The 23,246-nt window shown below is 40.1% G+C and overlaps 1 protein-coding gene across 1 annotated transcript in view; it reads left to right on the top strand.

Annotated features, from left to right (window-relative positions):
- Positions 1-1,369: 1,369 nt before the first annotated feature.
- Positions 1,370-23,246, top strand: part of LOC148060559 (signal-induced proliferation-associated 1-like protein 1) — a 40,415-nt gene continuing 18,538 nt past the window's right edge. Inside the window, exons 1-2 of the mRNA XM_087779417.1 lie at positions 1,370-1,577; positions 19,331-19,389. The gene's annotated coding sequence lies outside the window, so the exon portion shown is untranslated. The remainder of the gene's footprint in view (positions 1,578-19,330; positions 19,390-23,246) is intronic.

Below are 23,246 nucleotides of genomic sequence, written 5' to 3'. Positions count from 1 at the left end.
TGCAAATAAAAAGAGCAAAGTGCAAATAGATGACAAAGTGCAAATATAAAGAGCATGGATCAAATGAAGACCGGAAATGGTACAAACAAAGACAATTTATGTTAATTTATATTATTTTGACTGATTATTGTATTTTATGTTAACTTCTCTCTATTTATTTCGTTAATATTACATTATTTTTATATTCTGTAATGCCACCACAACAAATCATTGTGTTGTGTTTACAACACTGGCAATAAGGGTTTTCTGATTCTGATCAAATATATTATAAATATGACTAAACTATATTTATATGACTAAAAAAAAAAGATCAATGTTGCTAGAATAAGGGATTTTATGTTTAAATAAATATTAAATTAAATATTATACATATGGTATGACTTCAAAAAATGAGACAAGGTGTTTGGAAAAATGTGTTGTGATAAAAATAATAAATACATATAAATATGAATAAATAAAATATATTATCGATATGCAATTACTCCAAAAAAGAGAGTTTACTAGAGATATCGATTTTAAGTTAATAATAATACATAAATATGAATAAATAAAATATTTTATCGATTATCAATTACTCAAAAAAAGATAGTTTACTAGAGATATCGATTTTAAGTTAATAATAATACATAAATAGGAATAAATAAAATATTTTATCGATTATCAATTACTCAAAAAAAGAGAGTTTACTAGAGATATCGATTTTAAGTTATAACAATACATAAATATGAATAAATAAAATATTTGATCGATTATCAATTACTCAAAAAAAGAGAGTTTACTAGAGAAATCGATTTAAGTTAATAATAATACATAAATATGAATAAAAATATATATATTTTATCGATTATCAATTACTCAAAAAAAGATAGTTTACTAGAGATATCGATTTTAAGTTAATAATAATACATAAATATGAATAAATAAAATATGTTATCGATTATCAATTACTCGAAAAAAGAGATTTTACTAGAGATATCGATTTTAAGTTAATAATAATACATAAATATGAATAAATAAAATATTTGATCGATTATCAATTACTCAAAAAAAGAGAGGTTACTCGAGATATCGATTTTAAGTTAATAATAATACATAAATATGAATAAATAAAATATTTGATCGATTATCAATTACTCAAAAAAAGAGAGGTTGCTCGAGATATCGATTTTAAGTTAATAATAATACATAAATATGATTAAATAAAAATGTTATCGATATGCTTTTACTGAAAAAAGCTATAACAAGGTGGAACAACAAACTCCCGCTCAGCCTCTCCAGGTGAGCTCTGTTGCCACGGGAACGTTTGCGTCCACGCTCTCGCGAGACGTCAACTCGCGCGAGAGCTGGCGGCCCTGGATGAGCTCATCCCTCCAGCAGCTGCATAGCGCAGCGAGAGCCCGAACCGCCGAACTTTCTATCAAACTTCCCAGTCGCTCTCCGGCGGAACACCGCGGCCCCGTTTTCCGCTCGAACCGGAGCCTCCCTGGGCGGACGGGGAATACACGCAGGTTCGCGGGGGGATAGACTCGCACAACAAAAGGGAGCCGCTCCGGTGCCGTTCATCCGGGGCTGAGAAGGTGAGTCGTGTTCCGGGGGAACCAGCAGCGTGCTGCTTCAAGAGCACTTCTCCCCGGGGAGAGGACTCGCAGGAGACACAGGTTGTTTCCCACACCTGTGTCGTCACATCGGTTGCTGGTTCGAGTCCCAGTTGATCAATAAGGCCAGATTGTCTTTCCTTTTTTGTGGCGACTGTTCCTGAAGTGTTGCTGGTTCATTGTCGGCACACAGCGGTCATGTTACTCACCGACCACGGCTGGTTCTTCTCGATTTGACTGTTGTTGTCGTTTTGGAATCACGTTTAAATGTTCTTTACATCTGCTCTGACGCCCCCGTGTCATAATCCCGGGTGTCAATGTTATCAACGTGAACACATGGGTGTAGATCCGAGGTTTTGTGTCTATGATTTTTTTTATTTTGACTTTTAAGTTGTCGCAGTGAATAATACATTCGATTTTCACTTTAAGGGGCCACTAGTCAAGGCATGGGGTCGAACCATAAATAAACGATAGCAAGAGAAGCCAAAAAAAAGAAGAAGCCACAATTGGATATTTGGAAGTTTCCGATTAATTGTTGACGTTTCACTTGCTGCCCATGCTGTAATCTTTATGTGGATTTAAGTGTGTCTTAAATCGACGTTGGACTCTATTGTACTCATCAGTGTGTGTCTGTTTGTACAAAACTCTCTTTTCATTGGATTATTTACGTTAGAACATGTGTTTAAGCCTCGACCATCGAACACACTTAGTTTTTCTGGAGATGAAATCTTGTTTACCATAACCACACCCACTCTGCTGCGAATATCTATCTATCTATCTATCTATCTATCTATCTATCTATCTATCTATCTATCTATCTATCTATCTATCTATCTATCTATCTATCTATCTATCTATCTATCTATCTATCTATCATAAAGGTTTGTCATCAACCCTGGAAGTCTCCATCTCCAAGGGACTCGTTGTATAAACAAAGCGGTGCGTGATTACAGCCGGCCAGAGGAGGAGTAAAGCCATTATTACGTCATAATCTCGTAACCTCTCGTTTGCCAAGATTTCAGACGGGGGAGAACTTTGTAAAGTAATGAGTTCAAAAAATGGTCACGACGAGGGACTTACTGCCTCTTGGAGAGTCTTCAACATTTGAAAACATGTGAGGGAGTCAAGAGAGGTTGGTCTCGTGTATTCACAGCAATTGTGGGTCGATTCTAAGGACTTGGTCCAGGCCAGATTTGGCCCCTGCACAATTTGACGATGTGCTTTATGGGATAAAACAAAGGGGACATTGAGGGATCAACGGCAATACATTTACGAGTTCAATAAGTTACCAAGTGACGACTTCTACGGTGCGAATCGAAACTATTTACGGTTCAAAGCCAACTTCTTCACAGGGGCCAAAAACAATTGAACCCTTAAGCAAGTTATTTCGTCCAAATTGAAAACCTAAACTAAGGAGATACGTTATATAAAGATACAAGTTATCATTTTATGATGTGAAGGAATTCAACGGTGTGATACTAAATGTCCTAGCATGACTACCTAGTTTGAGTTGATGGTGCAACGTCACCTGAAACTGCTTGTGTTGCAACTTCTGCTTCCCCTTCTACCTGTTAGCAATAGCTGTTGTCAGATTGTTTAGCAATTTCCCTGAGAAATCCGGCTCAGCACCACTGGCTTTACACATTTGATACCAACGAGTCCATCCCAGCTACTCGGGGGGAGAGACGGGGATTCATAAATGATATTTTTGTGTTAAGAGTGTGAGAGGAAACCAGAGAAACTGTTTTGTTTTGATAGCAAACGTGCCCTCGCTGCTGCTAAGCTCTTCAAATATGCAGCGCAATGTCCAAAAGTGTTTGAACCTTGGAAGTTACTTATTAGCTTCTCCGTCGGCTTGCGCTCCGAATCCTGAGCTCAGACCACTTGACCAGGTGCGGCAGGAAAGAGTTCAAAAGTTTGACTTTTGGCTGGAGACCAGGAATGTTTGGGATTCTTTGTGGGCTTAGCTGACCTGTGGTGGCATGACTTCCCACAGCTCTCAGCTGCTGCCTGTGTTCCTGCGTCAGATCGCTGTTTTTGTTCTGGAGAGTCTCTGCTTTTTGAATTTGGTGGAGGGCATGTGCTCGGTTTGATTCCCAAACTGCAGGAAGTGTTATGAAATCAGACCCTTGAGCAAGACTGTGTGAACCCAGAAGAAGTGGCTGAATTACAACACATTCACAAATGTGTTGTAAATGTTGTTGCAAGCATCCATCTTTAAAGCTAACCGCCTCTATATGGTGCTTTTTTACACATTCCTTGTGGATTTGGATGGTTTATCTTCCGCTTTAGCCATGTTGCTACAGTTCCAGTCCATCACCACCATGACGTTCCCTGTGCCCTCCCTCATTTCATGCTAGCACATGTCTTTTCACTTATCTATGTGACTTTTATTTGTGTACTTTTATTCTTGTGTGCTTTCAATATTTTCACCACTTTATGTAGGCAATTACTCCATGAATTGTTGTTGTTGAGTTGTTTCGTCTTAATGTTGGTTTGTGTAAGTTACTGCTTTATATAATGCAGTGAACATATGAAGCTACTGACTATACGTTAGCGCTTCATTTATGTCGGCTCTATGTAGGCTTTTATGTCTATGCGGTTTATCTTCTATTTCTGGACTCAATCTACGTGTTGGCATCTATAAATGTTGTACATGTATGGAGGCTTTTTGAGCTGCGCTTCATACATGTTGGTATCGCATTTATTAAGTCCCTTAAACATGTTCGCTTTACATCTTTGACAGCAATTCATGTACCTCCTCACCACATCTATGATGGTGCCTTATGTAAGTCAACACCACCTCGATGGCAGCACTTTATATATGTCCCGCATCACATTTATGACAGAAGCTTATATATGTCAGCACCACATTTATGACACCACTTTATATATGTTGGCATCACATTTATTACACCACTTTATATATGTCCCGCATCACATTTATGACAGAAGCTTATATATGTCAGCACCACATTTTTGACACCACTTTATATATGTTGGCATCACATTTATTACACCACTTTATATATGTCCCGCATCACATTTATGACAGAAGCTTATATATGTCAGCACCACATTTATGACACCACTTTATATATGTTGGCATCACATTTATTACACCACTTTATATATGTCCCGCATCACATTTATGACAGAAGCTTATATATGTCAGCACCACATTTATGACACCACTTTATATATGTTGGCATCACATTTATTACACAACTTTATATATATTTGCATCACATTTATAACAGCATAAAGCAATACATTAATGAGAGAACCATATATACGTCAGCACCAGATGTATGACACCACTTTATATATGCCGGCACCACATTTATGGCACTATATTATATATGTCGGCATCACATTTTTGACAGAACCTTATATATGTCAGCACCACATTTATGACAGCCCTTTATACATGTTGGCATCACATTTATGACACCACTTGATATATGCTAGCACCACATTTATGACAGCCCTTTATATATGTTAAGGTAAGGTAAGGTAAAACTTTATTGAAATTGTTTTTTTCCAATAGCCACAGAAAATACAGCAATTTTTCATAAAAAAATAAAATAAATCAAAATAAAATAAGAACAAGAACAAAGAGAAACACAGAGAAAGAACAAGATGACACAATCTCAGTCTAAAGATAAAGATAAAGAACATAGAACAAAGAAAAAAAACAAAGACAAAGGATACATAGACTAACATAGAACAGAACATCCAGATACTTTCACTCCACTCCTGCCCCCGAACTCAGAATTGTACAATTTACAACGAGGAATAAATGAGTCCTTGAGTCTATTTGTTTTGCACCTGGGTAGGAGCATTCATGCACTCATTCTGCTTCTCTGCTCACTGATGACAGTGTTCAGAGGATGACTGTCAGCATCCATGATGGACAGTAGTTTATTCAATGATCTCCTCTCAGCAACTGTCACCAGTGAGTCCAGCTTCATGGCGCTACATTATATATGCCGGCATCACATTTATGACACCACTTTATATATGTTGGCACCACATTTGTGGCAGCACTTTTTATATGCCAGCACCATATTTATGAAACCACTTTATATATGTCCGCATAACATTTATGACAGAACCTTATTTATGTCAGTACCACATTTATGACACCACTTTATATATGTCGGCACAACATTTATGACAGAACTTTTATATATGTAGGCATCATATCTATGACACCACTTTATTAACGTTTGAAGCAGTGTCATGGATTTGGTGCAGACAAATAAGAAATGTTTTCAGAAATGTGGTGCCGACCTATATATAAAGTAGTGTCATAAATGTGGTTCAAACATATATAAAGTGGTATAATAAACGTGGTGACAGACATTTATAACAGAACTTTGTATATGTCGGCACCACGTTTATGATACCACTTTATATATTGCGGCACCACATTTATGACACCACTTTATATATGTCAGCACAACATTCATGACAAGACTTTGTATATGTAGGCATCACATCTATGACACCACTTTATTTTTGTCGGCACAACATTTATAACAGAACTTTGTATATGTCGGCACAACATTTATGACAAAACTTTGTATATGTTGGCACCATGATTGTGACACCACTTTATATATGTTGGCACCACATTTATGACACTACTTTATATATGTCGGCACCACATTTCTGAAAACATTTCTTATTTGTCTGCACCAAATCCATGGCACTGCTTCAAATATGTCGGCGCCACATCTATGAGGGCACTCCATAGGGCCATATCTCTCACTGCACCTAAACCATGGCGGTGCCACACATCATCTATGACGGTATTCTATCTTCGGTGCGCCGACAATTCTCGCATGAGTACGATTGATGGAGCTGTAGCATCTTTTTTCAGCACCTCCTTCACATCTGCCCGTCTTGCATTCCTTAGGTGAACTTCTGTCGGTGCTTTATGTCGATGCTGCCGTTTATTCGGCATCTTTGTGCCTTTGGCACTGTGTTTCCACCGCCAGGAAGAATATCTCTTCGTCTGCCCCTCTGATCCCACTTTTATGAATACTTCCTTTACCTCTGTCCAGGTCTGTGCTTCGGCAACATCTCAGTTAAAAAAGGTGAAGTTAAAGATATTCAAGCGAAGTCGGCATGAGCTACCGTCGGTACTTCTCCTGCCACAGCAGTGGAGTGAGAAGCAGATGATTTAAAGTTTTCTGGAAAAAAACATTCATTCAGCACTTCACTATGCTAAGCTGCGGAACACATCAGAAGTCGCTGTCGTGCGCCGATATCAACATGGTGCCACATCAAAACCGGCACGAGCGCCGGAGTCGCAGAAGCAGCGCTGCTTTTAAAAGTGTTTCTCAAACAACAGGGGGCCGGCGTGGTTGGGGGAATGAAAGATGTATGAGCGGGCGTGTTAGGTGGCACATTTAAACGTGAGTGGGAGTGAGGACGTCGTAAACCAAGAGATTATCCTTAATTCCAGGTTTCCTTGGAGATTTAAGACAAAGAACCCTAGAATTACCTCTAACGAGTAAAGTGGAGCCTGATGATTCCAATTACATTTGGATGGAGGTAACGGCGCTGTTAGTGCCGCTAGATCACGTCTAGATTGCTAAATTGTCTATGAGCAAGACTCTATGGTCTAGTTTCTGGCTATGAAAATTGTTTTAAACGTGCTACTTTTTTATAGTTGAAAAATAAAAAAAGATTGAAAATAGCATTATTGAAATCATTATAGAAAAATAATTAGCCTTGAAATAATATTAAAACGAAACAGTGAAACAACATCAGTGAAGAGCACAAAACATGTTATTGTAGAAACAGAATAAACGTGAAGTCACTTTGAACATTTAATGTTGCCAAATAAGTTTTCCTTTCATGTAAAATTTTGTAAACCTCTGTGCTGCTTCCTCTCCTTTAAAATCTGATGACTTCTTCAAAAAAAACAACTTTTCCTTTCGTGTAAAATTTTGATTTGAAAAAGGATTTAAAAAAGTGTCCTCCACATCGGAGACTAAACAGCTGGTTGCAAAAATATTCTCTTCAAAATTAAACAGTGGATGAGAAATAATAAAAAATTGTAAATGTGTAATTTGAACAAAAATATAAATAAAATATAAACAAATTAAATGCGTTGACAAAGCTTCTTTGTTTTTCTTGACCCCTATTTATCAAAATGTAAAAAAAAAGGCTGAAATTATTACAAAATTTAAGGCAGAATGTGAGGAAAAAGATGATGTTTCAAATTTGGATTTGTCCCTTGTTCTCCTCCCATTGAATTCTTATTATGTTGCAGATTGTTTTTAATTAAATGGTATTTGTTTATTTTTGTTTCTAAGTAGCCCAACTGTTGGAGTGAGGCTAATAGATGCTTCCTTCTTTTGTCAAGTGCCCTTGAGCAAGACTTCAAACCTCTAGATCACGAGTGACTGTGACTTTGGTTTATTGGGTGGAGGATCTGACTCCCCTGCAGGTTTCTAACTTCCTGCATCAACACGATTTCAACGTCCTCCTGAAGGACTCGCTATTCTATTTTGGCTCTTTGCATCAGCAACAATCGCCACGTTGTTTCCCCGCGCACATTCACGCGGGGACGGTTCCTGTTGCTAAGTTAAGCGTATGTTTCTATTGTCATCGGAGCGTCGGAGCAGGGGGAGATGATGAAAAGCAAAGAAAAACAAGGAGGGCTTTGTGCTGCGTTCTAATTTGCCACCCCGGAATGTGCGGCCTGCAATTACGCTAACTGGCCGTCATCAGACGCTGAAATTATACGTAAAGAAGGTTATCGTGGAGTTCAAAGTGATGGATGACTTCATGTTTATGTGCTGACAGGACAGTTTACGTATGAAAGTTGGACGAATCAGAAGAGTGTGTTGAAATACTTTCTTAAATACTGGTCAACTTCAGTGTGGCCTTAGTGTTGAACTTTCCCTTTAGGCACTTCTTCAAGGTCGAATCTACGCTTTGAACTAGGGGTGTGAAAAATATATAAGTATATTATAATCGTAATTTCTTTTCAGATACTGGATTGATGTACAAGAGCACTGTATTGATTATTTTGCTTTCAAATCATTGGATTATAATTCAATAAATTGAGATTAATATAAAAGTATTAGATTTTTGTTCATTTTTGTGTTGCAACACAACCTCAGCAGTTATTATGTCGCAGCTAAAGGAACAATGGAATTCAGAGAGACTTGGCGACGACTGAGGATCAGAGTGTGCTTTTTTTGGTTGAAACTAATTAAAACAGTTATGTCTTCATCAAGAGTCATGTGGTCTGTGAATTCTGCAACACCCGAGTCAAGTACTCGACAATACAACACTTGTATCATTGTTCCTACAGTATCACAATATATTGTATCGCTGCTCCTTGTATCGCCAGATTCTTGCCAAAATACACCTACTATAAACGTTCTTTTTCTTTACTGTAACTTATTTTTGTTTGATTTCTAGTGGACACCCTGGAAAGGTTAGCAGAGTCATTGTTGTCATTTTTACTGCCGTTCTAATGCTTTGACCGAAGCTCATAACAATAATGCTACCCTTCTGAAGGGCCAACGTAGATGGTAGTTATTCATTCCCTTTCTCTGATCATATTTCGGTCCCCCCTACAATATCGGTCCCCCCACTTCCTACGTGATGACGTCACACGCTGCATATGCGAACGTCTCTTAAAAATATTTTTTATGGGTTAAAGAAACGTCAACAGAACGTTTACATGATAGTTTTTACCACACATAAAATATTTTTATTGCCAAAAAAATGATCTTCGTCAACATAATCACTTTCCCTGCTTTCATTTCCTGGTCTGACGATACATATGACGTTGATACCAACGGTACTAATAATAATAATAACGCACAACTGTACAATGCAATACAAAAATTCGAGTTCCGGAATAATTCGCTTTAAAAATAACAAAAATGTTAGAATATTCCCCTTTCTATAACTCATTCTACCTCCTAGTTCGAATCATAAACACCTCAGTAATTATTTCGTTTTCAATTCGATTTTTTACCCCCGATTTAAATCGATTATTAAATGTACATGAGCGAATTATTTTTGAACTCGAATGTTTGTATCGCATTGTACAGTTGTGCGTTATTATTATTATTATTATAAGTAAAACAGCTTCAGCCAATCAGCGGCTTTGTCACATGTAGCGCCAGCACTTCCTGTTGGTGTCAAAGTCACATGATCGTCAGACCAGGAAATGAACGAACAGAAAGTGATTATGTTGACGAAGATTGTGTTTTTGTCAATATAAATGTTTTATGTGTGGTAAAAAGTATCACGTCAACGTTCTGTTGACGTTTCTTTAACCCATAAAAAATATTTTAAAGAGACATTAAATTGTACCTACACCGGCCACTGCCAACGATGGTTACAAAGTACAAGGCAGTCGGTGTATGTAAGGTCGACACGCTCAATGATATCAAGCCTAGCATTGCAGCATATTCTGTCCCACCGCCGCGGTGACGATGTGTCGAAGCTCCCTCAGCATCAACACTGCCGGTTGTGCGGCGAGAGAGCGGATGACGTGGCCCCGGATGACGTGGCCCCGGATGACGTGGCCCCGGATGACGTGGCCCCGGATGAACTGTTGCAAAAGCGGCGAGGTCGGTGTTGAGGCTAACGGCGGTCGTTTGCGTGCGAGTCATGAAGTTCCAACGTGACCTCTTGTCGGCGACCCGAGCCGTAACATGTTCGAGGAAGCTGTTAGTCAGTCTTGGTCACTTGATGATGATGAAGGTGATGATGACGATGATGATGGTGAAGTGGCCTAGTTACCAGCCACATCGCTTTTCCAAAATCTCTCGCTCACGTCTGCGGTTAACTCCGGATCTACAAAAGTACTTTTCGTTCGCCATATTTAGCTTTTGTCTCCAGAGAAGCCATCAAGCGTATTTACTTTCAGTCTCTGCGCCTTTTTTATGACTGCTAATCCCGGGATGTAAACAAACCAAGGTAACGGTGCTAATTTTAGCCGACTGGAAAAATGCGTGGAGCGCTGCCAGAGTAAAACGGATGCGTAGTAAATTTACTTTGGAACTCATTATAAAATCCCAACTTTTCCTTATTGAAGCCGATTCTTCCGGGCAGCGAAAACGCAGGAGAATGTGATGATGTAAACCTCGCGTCATCGGCTGTACGGCGACCGCAGTGGTGTGTGACACCAGGTCGGAACTTCCTGTCTGCTTAACTGCTGGAATTCTCTTTTGTGCCGAATCCACTGGCCACTGTACGCCGGACTATAGAGGAAAGCAGAGGGCTCTGGCACTACAATAGCTGTGATGTAATCCCCTGTCAAGAGTAAATGTGCTCGCACAAAGAACTACCCCCCCCCCACACCCCACCTGCCTGCTGAAGTTTTCCCTGAAGTTTGACCTCGCAAAAATGTCGCTACCGTCACAGGGCTCACAGAAAAGCGAGGCGGTTTTTTTCGACTGCGTCTTGACTGACAGGTTGGTCTTCGCATCACGGTCAGCCTGTTATAGGAGCTAAAGCAACATGGTGGTGACTGGTTTCTCTCAAGAAAAACCCACAGAAATTCCCCGCCTTTACCGTCATCACGGAAAAAAAGAGACAGCTGGAATTCTGGAAAAAGATCCCTACGAAATGGACAAATAAACTTGGATAATTGGAGACACGGCTTGTTGGGTCTAAGACTCTTGTTGTCCCACACATTTAGCAACACTAACCCTGACACTTAAAGTCCATTTTGTTCAAAAATAAAAGATGTGAACACAAAATATCTCCGACCTCTCTAGTGATACGTTTCAGGAAAACCAGCAGGGGTGCCATATTTTGCCCGAGGCAACTCGGGATACAAGAAATGAAGAAACCAACATGAATGTAAAATTTAAAAGGATGTTCCAAGGGTTTTCGTGTTTCAAAGATTCAAAATATAAACACCATCCCACCAGAAATGCTAGGGTTGTATCCCACATTAGCACGCGTTGTCGAGCCTGTTATCTTTTGACAAACAACAGATGGACTTTAGACCGTCTGGATCTGTGCCTGTAGGGAGAACGACCTAAAGAACCAGAAGCAATGCTAACTTTACTTAACGAAACTGTCTGTGGTATGGTTAGAAAACCAACAAGTCCTATTTGCAATGTGTTCCAACGTTATCTGCTGTCCTTAATAGGTGTTTGTATATGCCAATGCTAACATGCTACAGTTAGAATTTTCAGGAAATGATAAAGAAAAATGACTGAATGTGTAAACAACGATGCAACAAGACCACTGCGTTAATGAACGGCACATGGATTGTAGCATTTCTGTCAAGTTACATTAAGAATTAAAATGGTTTTGACCGAAAATCGGATGTAAGTTACGACAAGAACGTGCGTTGCGGGAACGTTTGCAGGTATGTTTTACTCGAAAAAAAACTGACATGGTCGAATCACTTAAATCCCACTGAAATGTTAAATTCTGAAGCTTCGAGAAGATCAACACTCGGGGAAAATACATTCTCTAAACACGGGGCTGCCTACGGCCTTCCGCAGTGATGTTGTTCCCGGCCTCGTCCGGACTTGTCTGCCAGTCCCTGCCTCTGCTTTGAAACCTGCAACTCAGTCAGTAGCAGACATCATAAACATCAAAACATTTGCTGGCCTGAGCTGCACGCCGAGTCTGTGCAGGCTGGCGTTGGAGGAAAAAGAAGAGACGGGGGGAAAAAAACACATATTTTTCTTCTGTTATTTCTGCTGCGCAGGGAAATCTGAGAAGGAGGCAGGAATGTGTGAGGGCTTGGCCTGAGCGGAGCTCGGTGCAGAGACAGGTTGGTTCAGCTCGTCCTCATTCCTTGCTCTGTTGCTTCCAGGAGCAACTTTTTTCTCCGCAACGCAAAGCCCCGGGTGGTGGAACTGGAACACTGGCAAAATAAAACAAAAACACTTTGTCAGCACAATGTTGTTATACGGGTTAAACCGATCATGTTCAAGGTCGTGTCCTGATTGTTATCAGACCAGGAGCTGAACTTCTGTTTTGTCCCAATCGAATGTTGCTGGTGGTTTACTGTCTATCGTTCAGATCTAAGAATATATGATGTAGGGATGTCAATTAGCAAGAATATTGTGATACGTTATGTATCACGGTACAAGGGCAACGATCAATTTGTAGTATTGTCGAGAACTTGACTCTGGTGTTGCAGAATTAACAGACCACATGACTTTTGACAAAGTCGTAACTGCTTTAATTTGTTTTGAAACCAAAACATGTCCAAACATCAGCTTTAAAAGCTTCTGGAGTCTAGTGTATCCTCTCATCCTCAGTTATCGCTTGGACTTTTACAGGATTTCCTTGTTCCTTTAGCTGCAGACGACATTATATAAATAAAAACAATTCTGTAGTGTTGTTGAATATCGATACTGTATTATTAAAAAATAATGTCATATATCACTGTATGAATATTTTCTCCCACCCCTAATGTACCTCTGGTAGCCTAGCATCTTTCCAATTCAAATCCAAAATTCACATTTTTAAGAGTTGCTATTTTATAACAGTGAGTTTATTATGTCTGAGGCACGTTTGTCTCTTGGACTCCACATCCTTCGTTTTGGAACTTGGGAATTAATTTCCAGCCCCCCCGAGTTCCTGCTCCACTCCTGGAAAAATAAAAAGCGAGGAAAGAATGAAACCTCTGTGCTGCTTCCTCTCCTTTAAAATCTGATGACTTCTTCAAAAAGTTTGAGGAGGAAGTACCTCACTATCCAACCTAATTAATTTTTAATCTTCAGCAGTGCAACTGCGTCCGTGATCACACGCCGGCGGATTCAGCTTTCAACCGTTGTTGCAGGTGCAAAGGGCAAGATAGAGCCGGTTAATAACAAACATGGCCACTCTCCCTGCCTCTCCTCTCTTCCGGTCCACTTCCTGTCTTTCATTGTTGCATTATCGGCTGCTGGGTTTATGAAGCCTGCAGGTAGACTCAGGCGACAGCTGCTGAAGGTGAGCCATCATCAAATATTTGCCTTTTTTCTTCTTCAGTGTCTTTGCTGTGCAAATCTCTGCAGAACTTCTCTCTCTTTTTAGAGTGAGGTGTTGCCATGTGGAGGTGAAAATCTCTCCTGCCTTGAATGCTGATGAGCTCCGAGTTTTGTTTGCTCCTAGGCGAGGGAGATGATCTGCGTCGCTGCCTGGGTTTTGTCATGCCGGGATGTAGACGGGGATATTGATGCTGGTGGGAAAAATTGATTGACCAATCGGTCCTTATCGATCACTGAGGGGGCTCGTGTGGAAAAAGCAGTTATAGATTCCGCAACAGGAATTCGAGCAAAGGCATAAAGGTACAGTTATTATTAGATACTATTTAAAAGTGGGTGTTTGTTGTGTGATGTCCACATTTTGGACCAAACTTTTTGTTGCAACTTCCACAATTCAAGAGAAAATTGTAGTAGATTGAAGGTTTATCACGATAAATACGATGTTCAACTGATACCGATAATTTTAGATACAACAAGTTTAAAAATAAAAGTATCTATATTTTGAAAGAAATATTCTTATTATCAAGACAAATGCAATTATAACCTGTTATAACGTAACGATTAACAGGACAACAATAACATTAGTAGTGCAAAAGAAACTATGATAACAAGTTTAAGTTCTAAGGAAGTGCAAAGAATAAATAAAATAAATAACAATTGGAACAATATTATAAGGTTGAATGTTTTGCGCATCTAAATGTGAGGCAAAAAGCCCAAGTGTTTCTTTCCTTGGCTATGTTCCATCGGTGGTATCGATACTTTTAAAAAAGAGAATTGGATGTGAATACAAAATTTTTAGTATCAATACTTTTTTGAGCGTTGATGTTTTTGCCAACATCAGTGGATTGTAGTGTTCTTTCGTTTTAACGTCATTCTGTGACGCAGTCTTGTTAATCGTGATATAACTTTTAAAAAATCTGATCACTCAACTTGCTCAATTTAATGCGATAATTTGGACCAAACTATTAAATAAAAATGTCAACCATCAATGACATCCAAACTTTAGGGCTATACGGACTATAAATACTTTAACGTACATATAATTATTGTTGTGGTAATGATGCTGCTGTATACATAGATGACACCTTAGATGGAAAATGATATTGGATTGTAACATTTCTATCGTGTGAACTTAGTATGCACCGTGTTAACTGCGTGAACTTTTTTAAAAACTTGAAAACTCATTATGCTGAATCAATTACCATAATTCCCCTTATTTTAAATCTCAATAATTTTCAATAATTCAAAAGCTGCAGTTGGACCTCCAAACTTTTCCATTAACTCAGACCAAAAAACCCTTGTTCAAACATGTCAAATAATTACTTGGTGCGTTTCTGTGAGTCATTCTGAAAAGTATTTTAGTTTTTATTCTGATTAATGAGGGTGTGCGGTTGCTTTATTGTATCTCAAGCATTTTGAACGCCTTATTTGAAAGGTAACTTTGAATGGATATGTTGCAACCTCAAAATCTTGCAAGGTTTGACTCTAAATCCGAGAAAACTTTTAGCTCCAACTAATTTTAAGATGTACCAAAAAGTTAGTAAAAGGGACGGATTAAGGAGACTGTTTATTAAATACTTACTTTTCTCTAGTCCTTTTGTATTTTTGCTAAAAGTAAAAAAAAATCCCTAAAAGCCTGGACTGTTTATTTCGCCTAGAGTGGTAATAGTTTTAATCTAACCAGGCATCCAGAGAGACTAGTGACATACCTTTTAATATCCAGAAATGTCTCCTTAATTCAGTGATGCTGCCTTTTCCATCAAATGACTTTCACTCAGACATATTGTGAAGTGATAGTATGACGGGATCTATGAAAAGCTCAGCCTATCATGAGGCCTGAGAGAAACTGGATTAGAGGCTTTTATGTCCTAGGATTGATAATGAAGTTCACGATGTCCTGTAGAAATGTCACTAGACTGTTGTGGAAGACGGGGCGCCTAGTGTTGCTTCTTTAAATGTCATGTGACTTGTCTGGGCCTGAGCGTGTGGCATGATAAAGGGCGCATACAGAAACAGCTGGAGCAGGCCAGTAAATCATGCAGCAAGACACTTATGTGGGTTTTCCTTCTGGCACGTACCGCGACTTAACCAACCCGGGCCGCTGTTACGCAACACCCAGCTGACTTATGGCGGCCCGAGCGACTGCATGAATTGATAAACTCTGAGGCTGGTCTGATTTGTAATTGGACAGGAAGTGCGGCGGGCGCTTGAACAAGCGCCAGAATCAATGACCGCAAATGGTTGATGTGTATCATTTTGTCGTGATGTTGTGTAGTCAAGGTGCTTAACCAGATTAGTTTGCAAGGGATAAATGGCATATTTAGCCTTTTTGAATATGAAACTGAAACCACCACTGAGCATGATTAGCTCTCACTTCAATGTCTTTCAAATGTCAAAATTGATACATTTGTGTCCAGTTACAGATTGATCGTTGTACAGTTTCATCCTAAAGCTCGGTTAACACACTCCCTTCTGCTACCACTGGCCCAGATGATACTCTTCCTTCTGGACCAGAGTCAGCTGGGATTTGCTCCAGTAACCTCATGATCCTCCTCTGCCACAACAGAATTCATTGCTGGTCCGATATAACCAGCTTACGTCAGGCTTTCCCAATCCCTTGACTTTTCAGGCCAGCCTTGATCCAATCTTTTCCCTCTGCTACGAACACAAGGCCAAGGATAAACTAGCAAAACAAACATGCCGGTTGAAAAGAAAAGAAAAGAATAATTCCCAAATTTTTGCATTTTCAAATTAATCTTCTCAAGAGTTCCAAACTGTTCCTTAGCTGGAGTATGGTTAGTTTGGACCGTCAACCTAATCTTCTATCAATTGAAACGTAATGAAACTTTATACTGTATAATTCATATAATTACACCTTTGTTGAGAAGCAAAAGCTCTACCTTAAGTCTCTGATAAATTACCTGTATAAAAAAACAAAAAAACAGACACTTAATCAAAAAACCCCTGCATGGATCATAGCACCATAGTTCCTGCTTAAGGGGTCCACACTGGTTACCCCACGGAGATTTAAAGCAGCATTTTCCCCCTTCTATACTGAAAGTATTGATGCTTCCCAGTTAGCTAGTGCTTTTCCCCTCAGGCTATTTCTTAAGTGTGTTTAATGGCATGGGATGTCGGTGGTATACAGGTGTGCGCCTTCAAAAATAATTGGGCAAGCCTGGTAGCCCCAATAGGAAATGGCCTCAATATCGTCATCTATTTTTATGTCTCTAACAAATAGCAGCGTACAAAATGCTAATATGACACTAGCGATATTTGAAGATATGGTTGAGACCCCCCTTATCCTTTACCGGCGTAAACCTCTGACCAGCTTTTCTTCAGAGAATCCCTCTGAGACTTTCTGAGGAAGTAATGAGTCTTCACCCTCCTGTCACCTCACTACAGCATTCCCTCACGCTTACCTGGTTGAACAGCTTTCTGAGCGATACCTTTAATTATTTTGCTCTTCTGAACCAACCTAAAGGACGTAATTGCCAAAAAAAAAAGCAGCTCTGCATGCAGACAATTAATGTCTGGTCGCAACCGGGCAGCAATTTTACCGACGTGACGGCAGATTAATCAGGCTTTCACCTTGACTCTGGCCTCCCTGGATGGATGGCTTTGTTTTTCTCTCTCCACATCCAGGAATCCTTTTGTTTGCTAGCACTGAGCTAACGCGGCTCTGTCACATTTAATAAGTCCGTGGGGAATCTGTGTGCAGTTACAAAAAAAAAAAAAAACCCACTGTGGCTTCCTCTATTCATCTGTGTAATCAGATTAGATGATGTGTTGCTACACTTCCCTCATCCGGTCAACTGTTGATGGATCGGTCGTTCCACGTCGAGCTCCGTTAATAGATTCGATTGTTTTCCTCAGAGGTTGTTTTTTTTTTTTTTTTAAACGCTGCATGACCAGATACCGCGACGGTGGTGAAGCTCATGTTTCGCATAGTTGCTCTGCGGGGTCTCAACCCTTTTTAGAACGCCTCAATCAAATCACCACAACTACTAGTGTTCCGTAACGTCGGCTCAAAACTTGTCTAGACACACTCCAGGTTGTGTTGTGACAACGAAATTCCACTTTCATTCTAACCAGGGAGAGTTTAAGCTAGGGAAAGTCGGGTCGAGGAAATGGACGAGTACCATGGTGGCACTTTAATTTCCTCTTCCATGGCACATTTAATTTCCAGGTCTGGTGGACCCCCTTAAACTCCTTATTAGCATTGCTTCAGTAGTTCACTTCCAACCTAACACAGCTGTTATGAAAGGTATAACGTATCAAAAGAAGTTGTCTCCTTATAGGTTTTAATCTGAACAAACTGAATCTTAATCCTGTAAAGGTAAAAGTATCCTTATTGTTGTTTTTTGTGCTTATACAAGGTCGCAGGGGCAGCAGGGAATCCCGGATAGTTCCTCTTTTTGCCAACTATCTCCATTTGCTCTACCTGTGTTCCCAAAAGCCTTCTCAGGCCAGCTCAGAGACATGGTCTGTCTTCTGCCAGGCATCCAGGGCCACACTTCTAACCCAAAGCCAGGCCACCCTGCTTAGGGAAAACTTACTTTCGTTCGTTGTACCCACAACCTTGATCCTTGGGTCACCAACCACTGCTCGTAACCATTGGTGTGGTTTGGGACGGACGGGAAGGGTATCGTTCGACTTGAAATGATACCTGAAATGGTGGTTAAAGGATGGGAAAAACATGCGGACTGCAAATCCTTGAACTTTTTTAAAGTTGTTTTTTTTCTTCATTTTTTATTTATTTCTATTCCTTTTTGCTCTAAATAAATATTTAGGAGTTGGGACTAGACCTTTGCCTTTAATTCAACCGGCGTAAACGCAATTTGTTAAAAGCTTAAAGAAAATGTAGACTACTATTGTTTTAGAAGTTACCCATTTTTATCTGGTCTAAAGGGAATAAAAGGAATTTTCAGGACTCGTGTCCAGGAACCCTAAAAACGGATCACAATCAGGAGTTCAAATGTTTACTTCCAATGCCAGCTTGAGCTTCCTTCCAAGTACGTCAGGAGCTTTTGTGGTATTGTCAGTATTGTATTGAGTTCCATCTTCGGTCCTTCCTGTCGTTCCTCCTGCGCACGGGAACAGTTGGAGGACTTGTGAACGACTTCTAAACATTGCAGCGTTCTGTCACATCCACACCCCCGCTGTGAGAATCTGTGGTTCGGTGACCTCACTGCTCAAACACAGTCGTGAGACTGGGCTGGTGTCACCTGACCAAACTTTGCACAGTTGCTTTCTCCATTTGAACAACCTTGTGTGTGTCACAGTTCGCGGACAAAAAGCCGAAGTCAGCATTTTCAGTGCGATAGTAAATTTGCTTTATGATGCACTTTTCCGAGTCTTTTTTTATCATCCAATCTTTTCTTGAGTCTGGATTTTTTACTAAACCATTGGACCATCGAAGATGTTGACTCCGAGGATGAGTGATGTGCGCGATATTTAAAGTCAATATCAAAGACATTCTTGGCTCACGAAGAAATTAAAGTTTTGTCATTTGGATCCGTTTCCTCCCATTGGCAAGAAAATATGTCTTATTTTAAATCAAAGTTTGTGCCAACGAGTCCTGGCAGAAACGGTTGTGCTTCAATTTAATAGCAGTAGCTATAGTTACTTTTTCTTTTTCTAATGGATTTGAAACCAGATACAGCAAAGCCAGCTTCATTTTCTGAAATGAAAGAAATGATTAAGTAATTGAAATCTGTTTTGAAATTTTCAAAATTTGTATTCCAGGTGTTGGTGGAAACCTGCGGGAAGCGGTTCTGGACGAGAAGCTCTCTAGGCTCGAAAGAGTGAGTCACATTTCAAATTTCTCTTGCAAAGAATTGTTGATGAATGGGGCTGCTGACTAGAATAATAGTTATGATCTATTTCCTAATATAACCGCATTTCCTGTTGTTAGCGAGCTAGCTAACCAGTTGCGAGAATGAATGGAGCAAATTTACAAAGGCTTGATGGCAAAAATACCAAATAATAAACAAAACAATGTATTAAACGGGCTGCTTGGGCTGTTTTTTTCCCTTTTTTTTTTTAAGAATGACACACAGACGCATCCCTTGGAGTGTCTTATTGGCATCCAGATGGGAAGATGCATGGAAGCAGGCACTTTGAGAGACCATGTCTCCTGCTTGGCCTTGGACCCCCTAGGTATTCTCCCAGAGGTGCTAGAGTCTCTTTTTTCGGCTGTTAGGACTGAAGTTACCTTATCTGGTGGTCCTGCTATAGATGCTCCACAGCCTCTCCCCGAAGGAAGAAGGCAAAAGAGCACATCTAGGAACTAATGCCTACTATCTCTCAATGTCGTGGACAATGCCTTGTCAGGTTTTTGGCTCTTCCAAAACGATTCCAAACTTTTACGTTTGCAATCATCTCTTCCGTAGACCCGCTGTTTACAAGTTGCGCTCGCGTGTCCATTAACTGTCCCTAGAAACACTAGATCATTATCTCTAAATCATTATCTCCAAGTATTTTTTGTTGGAAAAATTGCAAGATCAATATTTGTCAATTTGTTGCGGAATCATTGTTGGAAAAAAGGGGAAACCGTGTCGTCAGGTTGCAACTTTTTTCAGACCATTTAAGACAATTTGCTGGAGACTGTTTTATAATTTCGACAAACATGTTTCGGTTTCAAAGGGATTTCCTAATGGAAACAAAAACATGTGGTTACGAAAGTCCTGCAGACCCCAAAAATCAATCCCTGCGTTCAATAAGTCGCATAGGTTTGTTGCATGTAAACAGAACAATGGTCGGTCATAATATTGACCTCCTCCGATTTCCTCCCTCGGCATCATGACTCATTCGATGTATCGGACCCGTCCAGTACTGATGTAACTCAGTCATGTGTGCACGCACACACACACACACACAATCACACACACACACCACCTCCAGCTCCTCCAACACAAACCATTTTGTGTATCCATCTCCCCCGCGCGCCGATAATCTGGATTGATGGCTGTTATTCAGTTTCCCAGAGTGAATCATCCTGTGGGTGTGATACACTCGTGTGGTAGTTGTGACGTGAAGTAGCCTTTGAAGTATTAGAAGACCCACCACCACCACCATCACCCACAACACCCCCCCGGCCCTCGCCCCCTTCTTGCAGCACGAGCTATAACCCATTCACGCCGCCGTTAATTACATCGCCGCCGCGCTCGCAACCGTCTATTTTAATCGCGCTGATGTGCATCCCAGAAGACATCCCAGCCCCTCGGAGGCGTGACGGCCCCATGCTGAGCCAAGAGTTTTTTGTTGTTGTTTCGGATCCAGGATGTCCCCCCCCCTCCCCCCACCACAATATTATGAGGAGATTTTCTTTTTTCCACTGCCTGAAAAATCTTCAGTCTACATTTCTCCGCAGTGAGAACAGCAGGGAAACTCTTGGACTGCCCACATCCGTGTGTCGAACAGATGATTAGCATAATCGTCCTGTAATAGGCTTTTCTGTTTCTTTTTCTGTGTTACTTTGATGGATTCTGGTCCAAGCCTTGTGTTGAATATACATTTGCTAGAGTGTCTGAGTAACCATGGTTCCAGATAAACCTATTGTAAGTAAGTAAGTAATTTTTATTTATAGAGCGCTTTTCCAGACCAGGGTCACAAAGCGTTTAAACAATCAAAACAATACTCAATAAAGTATATATTGTGTAAGTTAGAATACGCTATCGTAGCTTATTTATATTAAATGAAATATTGTGAACTTATTTTATGGCATAATGTGTTTGATATACTTTATTTTTAATTAAAAACAATGTGAAATGTACTTCTTTTTTTTTTAATCCTTACATGATTGAAAATACATATTTTAATTGAATGATATACGAAGCTTATTTAAGAATTTCCTTTGATTCCTTATTTTTTGTTGTTTGTTCAAATTCTCTCTGCCTGACGGCCCCTTATAACAGTCAAAGTATATAATGTGTAAAATGCATTTGTCTAATGTAAATGCTAGCCACACCGCGGGTGAAAGCTATTTTTTTTTTTTAATTTCTCCTTATAATGTCCAAAGAAGCTTGATTTCTCCACTACAGAAGCCAAGTTATCAATTATCCCAGCGTTTGATAGAACAATTGTCGTGCATTCGATAGAAAACATTGGTGAATTGTACTTTGCCCCTTTGACCTTGTCGTGTAAAACACTTTTTTAAACCGAGTCCAGGCCATGTGTCAAACAACTTTTGTACTTATATAAGAGTGTTTCACACTTTATACTAGATGAAGGTGAATTATAGCGACTGCTTTTCGCAAACCTTTGAAACTCTGGTAGTGACCAATAAATCAAAAATATTTCTTGTCAGGCACCATTTGTGCCTTTTTGTTTGACAAGTTCAACAAGGCTAGGCCAGGTGGGAAGTACCTCATGCCACAAGAGTGAGTGCTGGAAGGTGATTTGTTAGCAAAAAGAAAATATCTATTCAAGTTGAAAAGGTTCCACTGATAAAGGTGTAGGTCAAGATTCCAACCCATAGGCATGGCTTGAGCAGTCTTTTTGGAAGTCGCCCGCCAGACATCATTTCTCACTGACGTGTCGCCCGTCTTCCGTCCGCGAATATACCTGCTCATGTGTGTCCCGGCTTTATTTATAACGGCGAGTGCAAGGAGAGGGAAAGTGCAGCCTTAAGCAGACCTCCATTTTTTAAACCCCCGCTACCGGTTCAGCCGCCTCATTACAATCTTTTCACATTCTTCTTCAGGCAGCAGCACTTTCCTTCCTCCACGTCGAGGCTCCAATCTGTACTATAAACTCAAACCCTTTTGGTCGGAGAAACCTTGGCACTCAGAACCCACCCCGGTTAAAGGGGGATCCTGTAAGCGGTTAAACGCTGTTTGGACCACCAATGCCGCCCAGCGCTCTAGTTTAGGTAAATGACCCTCCGGGACAAAGACGCTCTTTGTAACTCCAGCTAGGCCCACCTAGTAATTGGTGTCTGAAAGTGATGGTTCCCGGGTTTTAAGATGCAGCTATGTGGGGAGCTTTCAAGTGTCTATTTATCTGCCCACACGGATAAGGAGTGGGGAGGACGACCCTGCCTGCAGTGATACACGCCGGCACGTCTCCGCGACTGTCCTGCCGTGGAAAGACAGGCAGCCAAATCCTATTTGAGCGTGTTTAGCTATAACGGTTTGCTCACTGAAGTGTGCTGCTGTGATAGAGAGAGGCCCCGGCGTCCCGGGAACAAAGCGAGTGATGAATGTCCGTCCGCCGCCGCCGCTCACGACTGCATGTGCTGTTTGCACTGCAGAGGAAGAGCGGGATTTTTCACCAGCGACGGTGAATTATGAACGTCCTCACCATTTATTTAGAGTCGATGAAAGATTGAGAAGAACAGACTCCGACACGATTTTTTTTTTTGCTTCACAAAATGCGAAACCTGTCCCTGCGGAGTGGAAGCCTCTTTCGGGAAATTAGATTAATAATGCATGGATTTTTCCACTTTAAGAAACATTTAACATTCAACTGCTTCATGGTTTAATATCAGACGATCATAGTCGGATGAATCTCCTCCATTTTCTGAGAGTTTTCAGAACGTTATTATTGTTTATATATAAGTTTTATAACTTATTTTTTTTAGGTTTTTAAGTATGCAATGCTAACTTTGCAAAAAACTAAATAAAAACCAAATTGTGCTCATTAATGAAAATGCTTTTAT

This window comes from Callionymus lyra, chromosome 18 (genome assembly GCF_982586985.1).
Source record: "Callionymus lyra chromosome 18, fCalLyr1.hap1.1, whole genome shotgun sequence".
In the NCBI taxonomy this organism is placed as follows: domain Eukaryota; kingdom Metazoa; phylum Chordata; class Actinopteri; order Syngnathiformes; family Callionymidae; genus Callionymus; species Callionymus lyra.
Note: the sequence above shows the minus strand (reverse complement) of the source record. Positions and strands in the feature narration are given on the sequence as shown.